We start from the raw sequence: 12,373 nt of genomic DNA, 5'->3' as shown, positions 1-12,373 counted from the left end.
GATATGCCACATTAGCATCTTTTCCACACTGACCCCACTGAAATCTCACAGCCCATTTCTTTCAGTCTAAGCATCCTGTGCCAATGATAACAGCACAAGGTTGCTTTAGCTCTGAAAGATTTCCCATGCATTGCCCTGAAAGCAGAAAACAAATAGGGGTACTCTCTGCTCCAGCTCAGGCAGTCAGATTGCCCTTTTAGACCAGCCGAGCAGCCACACGTGGATTTCCTGCAGGTTTTAAACACCATAATCTGGGGGAAGTTTTGTGTTTGTGTTGCAGAGAAGCAGGCTCTCCTCCAAGAAGGCTGGCAACAGTGTCTGAGTGAGGCAGCCCCAACTTGGCCCTGCAGGAGAAGGAGCTCCTTTCCTTAGGGACAAAGAGCAGGGATGCTCGCAGCTGTGGAGGGAGCTTTCTGGGAAATACTGTCACCTTCTTCAGAGAGTGTAGGATTTGTTTCTCAGATCTTAACTCTAGCATAAACACTGATGTGCGTACTTGCGTGTGTCAGTGTTTATCTGAAGCAGGGCTTCCCAACGCGCTCACCTCCAGAGGGGTTGAGAGAAGACACATGCCCCAGAACATAGATACATGGCTGAACACACTCCTCCCTGGTGGTCAATGCTACTGCATGAGCTTGGAGTAATAACCTGCATAGAACAGAGTAAAACTTTTCCAACTTTTACAATAACCTCATTTTTCTACAGAAAAATAAAATGAAAAAAGGATGCTTTAGAAGCAGTTAAGACATGCATAAATTAATGGCCAGATTATCTCTGTAAACCTTGGTCTACAGTTTTCAATACAGGGCAATAAAACCTCCTGGGAAACAGGCGCTCAGTGTCCTTCAGCAAAAAAACCCAAACAAAACCTCCCTGAGTTATTTTAGAAACCTGAATAGCACCGCATAAATATATTTCCCTCCTCCAAAAGGCAGGTCACAGCAGCCTTAATTATCAGAGGCCAGAATGGAAACAACATAAAAATAAATCCTTTCAAAGTTTGCTCTCATTACTGCATTTGGCATATTTAAACATAAACACCATCTGTGTTTATCATGAAACACAGTGATAACTGCCATCCGATCTTGCAGTGACACCAGTGTTTATGGAGTGTTACAGTAAGGGGCATATGCAATGCTTCCTCGGAAACTGAGCCCCCCTGAAATTATTTGCTCAGCCACCAGCTGCTTATGTAGACAGGAGGCACTTTTGCCAAGAAAAGGATTACCATGGAAGAAAAACAAAGCCTCAAACGTTGCTGTCCTGGCAGCTTCTTCTAGCAACCCCAAGGAGGCAAACAGCAGAGAAAGTTACTCACAGCAATGAATCAAGCCATAAAATACACATAGGGCTTCTAACATTTTAACTCCCACCAGGGGAGGAGTAGTATTTGCAGAGCACTGGGGTAATCCCACTGCTCTGGGAGGGGACATGCTGTCCCTCTGCCCTTGCACCAGGGTGGGGATGTTGGGGGGGAACCACACGCAAGGACTGGGCTGGGCTCTCTCCTCACCCTTGCACACCAGCTTCCAGGTAGGCACAGCATAGTCTGTACCCAGACCAGGCACCGTGTCCCTGCAGGAGTCCATCTCACCCAAAGGTGGTGCAACACACCCAAGAGATCCATGGGGGTTTTGTAGGCAAACAGGAGCTGATGGTGCCGGTGGGAATGGTTCCTCTGCAGCTGCTGCAGGAGCTTGCATGCCAGCCACATGGGTCTGAGCCCTGGGTGACATTTATTTGCACTCCCAGTGATCCTGCAGCACGGGCTACTTCTGTGCAGAAAAGCAGAATTAAAAGACAAGGATGGGAGCACAAGCGGGATATGCCCTGCCTAAAGCCAGGACACACAGCTGCCAAGGGATGACAGCTTCATCACAAACTCTTCTAGACACCACCATCTAGCTCAACATAGGCATTTGGAGTCCTCCCACTGGGACCGAATTGTCTCATGGATCTCAGTTCAGGAGCCACATGTCTTCTGTGAAAGCAAAGCCAGCAGCTAGCTGAAACACAAAGCCACGGGGCAGGCCCGCATTCACTGCAGGCTGTGGCATTGGGATCAGTCTTTGGCTCTCCCTTGATGACACACAAGATTTAGGCAGACTGCTTGTATTAACATCCCAATGTGTGGTTTGCTTCACCACGCAAAAGAGCTGTGTGAATAATTTTGTAAAATGTCAACTATTTTTAGATGATAGAAGTAATTACGTGAAGATATAACAAGCTCTTTGACACTGAAAGATTAAAAAAAAATGTAGACATCCAAAATGAGTGACATCACCTAAACCTGAACAGCCTGGAACAGCATCTGATTTTCATTGTTGTAATATCACTTGCCCAAAACCAGTGAAGGTGAAGAAGATTGATACTGGTATCATTCAGAGCATAAATTGGCTCATTATCTCCCTTCTAGTAGAGGTGGCATTGAGTGGTCTGATGTGTGATGGAAATATATTGAACCATGCAAGGACATTTCAATTAAAACTAAAACAAATGAAAAATCCACAGCATTAATGTTAATTTGTTCAATTCCAGCCTGATGACTTTATGAGAAGCAGAACTGCAGAAGTTAGCAAAACAGTAGAGAGCAGTTTCACAGTATAAACTCTCACATCAATAATATGTTCCTCATGTTTAATTTGAACTTTCCTTTCCTTAATTACCTTTCATTTACCCTAATTACATTGCCAGTGTGTTTGTTTAAGCAATTTTTCTCTATCAACGGTGTTTACTCTTCTCAGGTACGTGCAGACTATTTTCACATCTGCCCACACACTATGTTGTACTTTAGACAAACCCTATTTAGCTTTATGATTTTCCCTTGTAAGTTGATCACTCTGGTCTTCTCCTGAGATTGTGGCTTTATCTGGACTCTGTCGTCCCACCAAGACAGTGGTCCTGGGGCTCAGCATACGCTCCCAGAAGCTGTGAAAGCAGCAAGGATGACCTGCATGATAAGCACCCTGGCCCACAGCCAGAGAAGCAATTTTCAACGTGTGCTTAACTTTAAGCACACAAGTAATCCTACTTGCTTTACTGAGATTATGCATGCCCTTAAAATATAAACCTTGCCCAGCTGCTGTGCTGGAGTGGGACCAGAAGGCTCTGTCTATTCTGCATCAAGCCCATTAAAAAAAGGACTTTTCACTCATTTTTCTGTGACATAACGCATGTGTATGAATGGAGTTCAGGTGTGGTTTTTTGCAAATATTTGGCTGATTTGCTGCCCACTATCACTCCAGTGTCTCCAGATGTGCTCTTGTATCTGCACTTCTCCTCCCTATAAATGCTTAGGGCTTATGTGACTTTCCAGAATGAGCTTGGGTTCCTCCAGGCCAAGTCACATTCTTGTTATCTGCTGTCCAGTGTAAAAAAGAGCACTTGGACAAGTGGGGGGATGTAGATAGCTGTGGTGATAGGTTTACTCTGAGAAAATATGACTTACGGTGGGAGCATAGGTGAAGTGGCTAGCAGGCAACGTAGGGCTGGTTTCCTGGTGGGGGTTTCTTCTGGGTCACTGGATTATTTTATGACAACTCCAAGACATCCCAGTGGCTGAGGTACCTCTCCCACAGAGCTTCCCTGGTATCTGCAAAGACATTGGTCCTTTCCTCCTGCTTCCCCCACATTCACAGGGTCTCTTTTTCTTCTATACTTAGCCATTTATTTTTGTGAAACTTGTAAAAACTGAACTCTGGGACACATTGGCTCATGTCAATCACAGTTTGATAGTGCAGTAATAAGGAGGAACACCTGCACACATGCTCTTCTGCCTAAACCACGGTATCACAAGAGCCTCGTTTCTGTAGCAAATTAGGCTAAAAGGAGGCTTGCTTGGGAAACAAGGATTTACCCCAGATGGTTAATGAGTTATGAAGAGTTGTACTGTGCTAATCACATTCTCATTAATTTTAAGTGAACAACTGACAAAATCAGGGAGATCTGCGGTGCTGGGCGCCTTTAAAGACTGATCTGCTTTATTTAGGTGTACCAGTATGGACTGAGGAGTGTACTGCTAGTTCTACAGATCTATAGCTTGGGCCATGTTTTCTGATAAAACATGGCCTACAACAAAGAGCTGAGGCTCTTCATATCTCTTTGTACAGCACTGTGCTGGTTTTGGCTGAGAAGGGGTTAATTCTCCTCACTGTGGGGGTCGGCTACCTTTCCAGCTTCCCGCGCTCTGCCGCGTGGCGTGGCGGGGGGGCTGGGAGGGGCAGGGCCATGGTGGGGGCGGCTGACCCCGACTGGCCAATGGCAGGTTCATTCCATACCATGTGACACCATGACCAGTATATTGAGGGGGGGCAGTGGCAGCGCGGAGGCGGCGCGGCGTCGGGTCGGCGGGCGGCTGCGGCGCGTGCGGTTTGTTCCGGCGGTTCGTTCCCCCTCTCCCCTCCCTTCCCCCCTCCCCCGGGGCTTTGCGCCTCTCGTTGTTCTCCTTTACATTGCATTTCTACTGTTGTTTCTTTTAATTTTAATTATTAAACTGTTCTTATCCCAACCCACGAGCGTTACCCTTCTGATTCTCTCCCCCATCTACCGGCGGGGGAGTGAGCGAGCGGCTGTGTGGGGCTGAGCTGCCAGCTAAACCACGACAGTCTTTTTGGCGCCCAACGTGGGGCTCAAGGACCATGTTGTCCTTTTTACAGTTGGCGTTAAAGATCGGTGTTGGTTTGTTGAGTCTGCTGTGTTCTGCTGTGATTAGTAATGTTTTGCCTACAAGATTTGTTATACAAACACTCGTTTTCAGCTTTATCTGGTATTTGGGGTTTTTGCTGAAACTGTTACTGTACTTCGGATACCACCTTGTTGAGGCAATTAGCAATTATACCTCCTCCTCTGAGAGATTTTATATGGAGGAAATACAGAATAATACCTTTGCAACTTTGTTCTATGATGTCTGTGCCTTTGTTACAACAACGTTTTTGTATCTTGAACATCTTTGGGTGGTTAAGGTGCACTTATTGTTAGTTTTTGGGCATGTTGTTTTGGTTTTGACTAAGCAACTTAAGAATATCACCCAGAAATCTGCCCCGAGGCTTGATAGTTACGAGTGGCAGGGCATGTGGGATAGCATGGGCAAATACCTAGGGCAGTGGGCACCCCCAGTGTTTTGGAGTTTCACCCCTGAACAAGTGCAGAATCCTAAAAAACTAGTAGAATATTTGGAGAAAGTATGTTGTTACGCTGGGAACTCCAGAGAGACACAGATAACTGCAACATGCTGGGGTCTGGCCCATGCATACCGAGCCCTGCTCAACAGTATTCAGTGCCCCCAGGGGGAAGAGAATGTCTCTGGATTGAAATGCAAAGTGACTGGCACTGTAGACACTCCAGCCGTGACAACAGGCACTGCAGCCACTCAAACCCCCACAACAAGTACCGGAGCTAGCTCAGAAAATAAACCCGTACCAGTATCAGTTGCCCCCATACACAAGACAAAATATTGGAAGCGGACATCAACTCGTTTAGAACGGGATGATGAAGAACCAGGGCCATCGCGGGGAGAGGAGGGAGAAGTAATAAATGAAATAGAGACCACCCGATCCCTGTCCTTAAGTGAGTTGCGAGATATGCGAAAAGATTATAGCCGTCGTTCAGGTGAGCACATTGTCACCTGGCTGCTCCGATGCTGGGATAATGGGGCCAGTAGCCTGGAACTAGAGGGAAAAGAAGCCAAACAATTGGGATCCCTTTCCGGGGAAGGGGGCGTTGACAAAGCAATTGGAAAAAAACCACAAGCCCTCAGCCTCTGGAGGCAACTCCTGTCTGGAGTGAAGGAAAGGTATCCCTTTAAAGAAGATGTTACATATCGCCCAGGAAAATGGACAACTATGGAGAAAGGCATCCAGTATCTAAGGGAATTAGCTGTGTTTGAGGTGATTTATGGTGACCCGGACGATCAACGGTCATCCAAAGATCCAGATGAAGCCGAGTGCACACGACCCATGTGGCGGAAGTTTGTACGGAGCGCACCATCTTCGCATGCAAACTCATTGGCAGTGATGTCCTGGAAGGATGACGAGACACCAACGGTGGCAGAGGTGATAGATAGACTCTGGGATTACGACACAAATATCTCTTCCTCGCTTGTCTCTGCTGTGGAGAAACTATCCCAAGAGGTCCAGCAACTCAAAGAAGATCTGTCCTACTCCCCATCTCGACAGAGCAGTGTCTCAGCTGTTAGGAATAAGTGTCCTTTGGCTCAAAGAAGGGGATACACACCACGGGCCACCCTATGGTTCTACCTGCATGACCACGGAGAGGACATGATGAGGTGGGATGGCAAGCCTACTTCGACCCTACAGGCACGAGTACATGAACTGCAAGGAAGAACAGTCACTCAGGGAGGCTCTTCCAGGAAAGCTGCTGCTCCAGTTTCCAGCGAGCAAGTCCCCAGACAGAGGAGTAGAAGCGCAGATTTTATTTCTAAGTGTAATAGAGGGACTCCTGATTCACATTTACAGGAAGTGAGTTGTGACTGCCATGATCAGGACTAGAGGGGCCCTGCCTCCAGCCGGGTGGAGGAAAGGGATAACCGGGCTTACTGGACTGTGTGGACCCGATGGCCTGGCACGTCCGACCCACAGGAGTATAAAGCTTTAGTGGACACCGGCGCACAGTGCACCTTAATGCCATCAAACTACATAGGGGCAGAACCCATCAGCATTGCTGGAGTGACAGGGGGATCCCAAGAGCTAACTGTATTGGAGGCCGAAGTGAGCCTAACTGGCAATGAGTGGCAGAAGCACCCCATTGTGACTGGCCCAGAGGCTCCATGCATCCTTGGCATAGACTACCTCAGGAGAGGGTATTTCAAGGACCCAAAAGGTTACAAGTGGGCTTTTGGCGTAGCTGCCTTGGAGACGGAGGAAACTGAACAGCTGTCTACCTTGCCTGGTCTCTCAAAGGACCCTTCTGTGGTGGGGTTGCTGAAGGTCAAAGAACAACAGGTGCCAATCGCCACCACAACAGTGCACCGGTGGCAATATCGCACCAACAGAGACTCTCTGATCCCCATCCATAAACTCATTCACCAACTGAGGAGCCAAGGAGTCATCAGTAAGACCCACTCACCCTTTAACAGTCCCATACGGCCAGTCCGGAAGTCTAATGGAGAGTGGAGACTAACAGTAGACTATCGTGGCCTGAACGAAGTCATTCCACCGTTGAGTGCTGCTGTGCCAGACATGCTAGAACTTCAATACGAACTGGAGTCAAAGGCGGCCAAGTGGTATGCCACAATTGATATTGCTAATTCATTCTTCTCAATCCCTCTGGCAGCAGAGTGCAGGCCACAGTTTGCTTTCACATGGAGGGGTGTCCAGTACACCTGGAATCAACTGCCCCAGGGGTGGAAACACAGTCCTACCATTTGTCATGGACTGATTCAGACTGTACTGGAACAGGGAGAAGCTCCAGAACACCTTCAATACATTGATGACATCATTGTGTGGGGCAACACAGCGGAAGAAGTTTTTGAGAAAGGAGAGAAAATAGTCCAAATCCTTCTGAAAGCTGGTTTTGCCATAAAACAAAGTAAGGTGAAGGGACCTGCACGAGAAATTCAGTTCTTAGGAATCAAATGGCAAGATGGTCGTCGTCAGATTCCAATGGATGTGATCAACAAAATAGCAGCCATGTCTCCACCAACTAGCAAAAAGGAAACACAAGCTTTCTTGGGTGTTGTGGGTTTTTGGAGAATGCATATTCCAAATTACAGTCTGATCGTAAGCCCTCTCTATCAAGTGACCCGGAAAAAGAATGATTTCAAATGGGGCCCTGAGCAACGACAAGCCTTTGAACAGATTAAAAGAGAAATAGTCCATGCAGTAGCTCTTGGGCCAGTTTGGGCAGGACAAGATGTAAAAAATGTGCTCTACACTGCAGCCGGGGAGAATGGCCCTACCTGGAGCCTCTGGCAGAAAGCACATGGGGAGACACGGGGTCGACCCCTAGGGTTTTGGAGTCGGGGATACAGAGGGTCTGAAGCCCGCTATACTCCAACTGAAAAAGAGATATTGGCAGCATATGAAGGGGTTTGAGCTGCTTTGGAAGTGGTTGGTACTGAAGCACAGTTGCTCCTGGCACCCCGACTGCCAGTGCTGGGCTGGATGTTCAAAGGAAACATCCCCTCTACACACCATGCAACTGATGCTACATGGAGTAAATGGGTTGCACTGATCACCCAGCGGGCTCGAGTAGGAAACCCCAGTCGCCCAGGAATCTTGGAAGTGATTATGGACTGGCCAGAAGGCAAAGATTTTGGATTATCACCAGAGGAGGAGGTGACACGTGCTGAAGAAGCCCCACAGTATAACAAACTGCCAGAAGATGAGAAGCAATATGCCCTGTTCACTGGTGGGTCCTGCCGCCTTGTGGGAAAGCACCGGAGATGGAAGGTTGCTGTATGGAGTCCTACACGACAAGTAGCAGAAACTGCTGAAGGAGAAGGTGAATCAAGCCAGTTTGCAGAGGTAAAGGCCATCCAGCTGGCCTTAGACATCGCTGAACGGGAAAAGTGGCCAGTGCTCTATCTCTATACTGACTCCTGGATGGTGACAAATGCCTTGTGGGGCTGGCTGCAGCAATGGAAGCAAAGCAACTGGCAGTGCAGAGGCAAACCCATCTGGGCTGCCACATTGTGGCAAGATATTGCTGCCCGGGTAGAGAAACTGGTTGTAAAGGTACAGCATGTGGATGCTCACGTCCCCAAGAGTCAGGCCACTGAAGAACATCGAAACAACCAGCAGGTAGATCAGGCTGCCAAGATTGAAGTGGCTGAGGTGGATCTGGACTGGCAGCATAAGGGTGAACTATTTCTAGCTCGGTGGGCCCATGACACCTCAGGCCATCAAGGGAGAGATGCAACATACAGGTGGGCTCGTGATCGAGGGGTGGACTTGACCATGGATATTATTGCACAGGTTATCCATGAATATGAAACGTGCGCTGCAATCAAGCAAGCGAAGCGGGTAAAGCCTCTGTGGTATGGGGGACGATGGCTGAAATATAAATATGGGGAGGCCTGGCAAATTGACTATATCACACTCCCACGGACCCGCCAAGGCAAGCGCGATGTGCTTACAATGGTAGAAACAACGACTGGCTGGCTGGAAACATATCCTGTCCCCCACACCGCTGCCCGGAACACTATCCTGGGTCTTGAGAAACAATTCCTGTGGCGACATGGCACCCCAGAGAGAACTGAGTCAGACAACGGGACTCATTTCCGAAATAGCCTCATAGACACCTCGGCCAAAGAGCACGGCATTGAGTGGGTGTATCACATCCCCTATCACGCACCAGCCTCTGGGAAAATTGAACGGTAAAATGGACTGTTAAAAACTACACTGAGAGCAATGGGGGGTGGAACATTCAAGCACTGGGATACACATTTAGCAAAAGCCACGTGGTCAGTCAACACGAGGGGATCTGCCAACCGAGCTGGCCCTGCCCAGTCAGAAACCCTACATACTGTGGAAGGGGATAGAGTCCCTGTAGTGCACACAAAAAGTATGCTGGGCAAAACAGTCTGGGTTCTTCCTGCCTCCGGCAAAGGCAAACCCATTCGTGGGATTGCTTTTGCTCGAGGACCTGGGTGCACTTGGTGGGTGATGCGGGAGGATGGAGAAATCCGATGTGTGCCTCAAGGGGATTTGATTTTGGGTGAAAACAGTCAATGAACTGAATGGCACAATGTGAACTGCTATATAATACTGTGTGTCACCTCTGTGTTGTATCAATGATATCAGAGTACGAGCCTCCCAACCCATGGAAGATCAACTATGAAACAAGCCGTGCAGCAACCCACCACCACACACCATCTCTCCCACCCGGAAAGACTGATACAACAGATGGAGCCCAGAGTCATGGACTGGGTGAACTCAATGGACATTTTAATGGACATTTTACAGGGAAGGTCCATGAACTAAGGAATGATGTCTGTGTATTATGTAAAAGGATGGGAAGGGGAGGGGAGGTGGTTGGTACGGTTGTATTGCATCATATGGGACCTGGGTATGGTGTAAATGGTATGGAATAAGGGGTGGAGAATGTGCTGGTTTTGGCTGAGAAGGGGTTAATTCTCCTCACTGTGGGGGTCGGCTACCTTTCCAGCTTCCCGCACTCTGCAGCGTGGCGGGGGGGGGGCTGGGAGGGGCAGGGCCATGGTGGGGACGGCTGACCCCGTCTGGCCAATGGCAGGTTCATTCCATACCATGTGACACCATGACCAGTATATTGAGGGGGGGGCAGTGGCAGCGCGGAGGCGGCGCGGCGTCGGGTCGGCGGGCGGCGAGCGGCTGCGGCGCGTGCGGTTTGTTTCGGCGGTTCGTTCCCCCTCTCCCCTCCCTTCCCCCCTCCCCCGGGGCTTTGCGCCTCTCATTGTTCTCCTTTACATTGCATTTCTACTGTTGTTTCTTTTAATTTTAATTATTAAACTGTTCTTATCCCAACCCACGAGCGTTACCCTTCTGATTCTCTCCCCCATCTACCGGCGGGGGAGTGAGCGAGCGGCTGTGTGGGGCTGAGCTGCCGCTAAACCACAACAAGCACTGTTAAGGCAGACAGATGTTGGCCACTGCTTCAGATAGCACAAGCTTGAAGATATGACACCTGTCATGTGAGAGGAAAGCAATATCAGTGTGTTTGAACTCCAGGAGACCACACAAGCAGTTGCAACACTCACCACAGGCTGCTTCTGCACTAGTCAGATAATGAAGTGGCTACAGGCATGGATCAGAAAGCAGGAGGATGCATGGGGGAAAAGTGAAGGACATGGTGAAAAATGATGTGTGCTGGTGGAGCTGGCATCCCACTCCGGCTGCAGATGGCATGCGGACTCACCAAGCCAGAGCAGCCATAGCTGTATGCATGGTGGGGAGACAGAAGATTACCACTGGTAGCACTGATGGAGGGGCTTACTGAGATCCTTGAAACACTTATACACTGCACAAGGGCAGCCTCACCTCCAAGGTGATGGTAGATCTGGGCCCTTCCCTCTGTCAGGCTTATTTTATCATGAGTTGAGATCTCACAAGTCTCATGTTCTTAAGCCCAAGAGGCTAAACGAATTTTCTTCTGGGATGCCTGATTGCCTCTTTTGACTCTTCTGTACCGGAACAGATTGTGTCTGCTTGTCTTAAGAGCAACCAAGCATGAGAGGAGCGCAGAAGGATGGACTCCATTGACTGCAGCTGTATGTGTGAAATTAACATGTCCATGGCCTCTTCTCTAGCTTTTGAGGGCAAGTGGCACAGCACAGCTTGCATTGCCTTGGCTAACATGCCTTCACTTACAGCTAAGGTGTACATCCATACAGTCCATTGGGGCTATATGTAGGTTGGGCCTGTTGGGAGCTGAACTGTGCCCAGGCTTTTGCTGCATAGAGGGGTATCTGCCAGGGCCCAAAACCATGTCAGGCAGTGTGCTGCTAAATGTCCCACCAGGACAGCTGCAGGCTGGTGGTCAAAGCCCATGTCCCATCCCTTTCCAGTTTACTTGCATAGGTGTAGCCAGAGACCAAGAGGAGGCCTGGGAGAAGACAGGCTGTGCTGGACACTGTCTGATGATGAGCAAGGCAAGGACAATCTCCGGCAGAGTTGACAGCATTAGAGCTAAACCGTAGCTGGAGTAACAAGCCAAGTCACTGTCCATCTGTTTCAGTTGAGCTGCTGAGAGCTGAGCCCTGACCATTGCAGAGTGAGCAGGAGGTGTCAGGCTGGGAGGAGCAGGCAGGGCAGAGGGGGGACAACTGTGCACACCAGGCTGGATGGGCCCACCATGAACATGGGGGCTGGGTGGACCATTTCTTTAAGAAAAATCATCCTCTGGCTCAGAGCCCAGACTATCAAATCTCCTGTGAAGCAAGCCGCCCTCTTTCAGCACTGCACATACCTTTCATACTTCTTGCCCTCAAGGAGGTGTTTTGTGATGATTAATGAGTTATGAAGGTCACCTTTTGGGTCTTCAGCTCTCACTGAACTCCAAAGTAAATAAAATCCGGAAGAGTTCCAGCTAAAAGTGTCATAGCAAATGCATCCAGTTTACTTTATTTATGATTATGCTCACAATGGGGTTATTAAGTACATTTTTTAAATAAACAGAACTTGAGACTGTTTGTGAAATGCTGGGATTTTCTGTCTGAAAACATCTGCAGCCTATTTCTTAAGGACCATTTAGGTAACACTAGAGCACATCCAGATATGTATCTATTTCCTGGAAATTGCTTAAATGTTCTTCAAAAATGTAGAAAGCCATGCCTTTACCACCCGAGGAAAACCTAAGACTAAACCAAATGAGGCTGGGTAGCCACTAGCTGAGAGAAATTCAATAAATCTAACCTGCACATGAACTGTGTTGGTAT

The sequence above is a fragment of the Phalacrocorax aristotelis genome, chromosome 1 (genome assembly GCF_949628215.1).
Source record: "Phalacrocorax aristotelis chromosome 1, bGulAri2.1, whole genome shotgun sequence".
Lineage (NCBI taxonomy): Eukaryota > Metazoa > Chordata > Aves > Suliformes > Phalacrocoracidae > Phalacrocorax > Phalacrocorax aristotelis.
Note: the sequence above shows the minus strand (reverse complement) of the source record.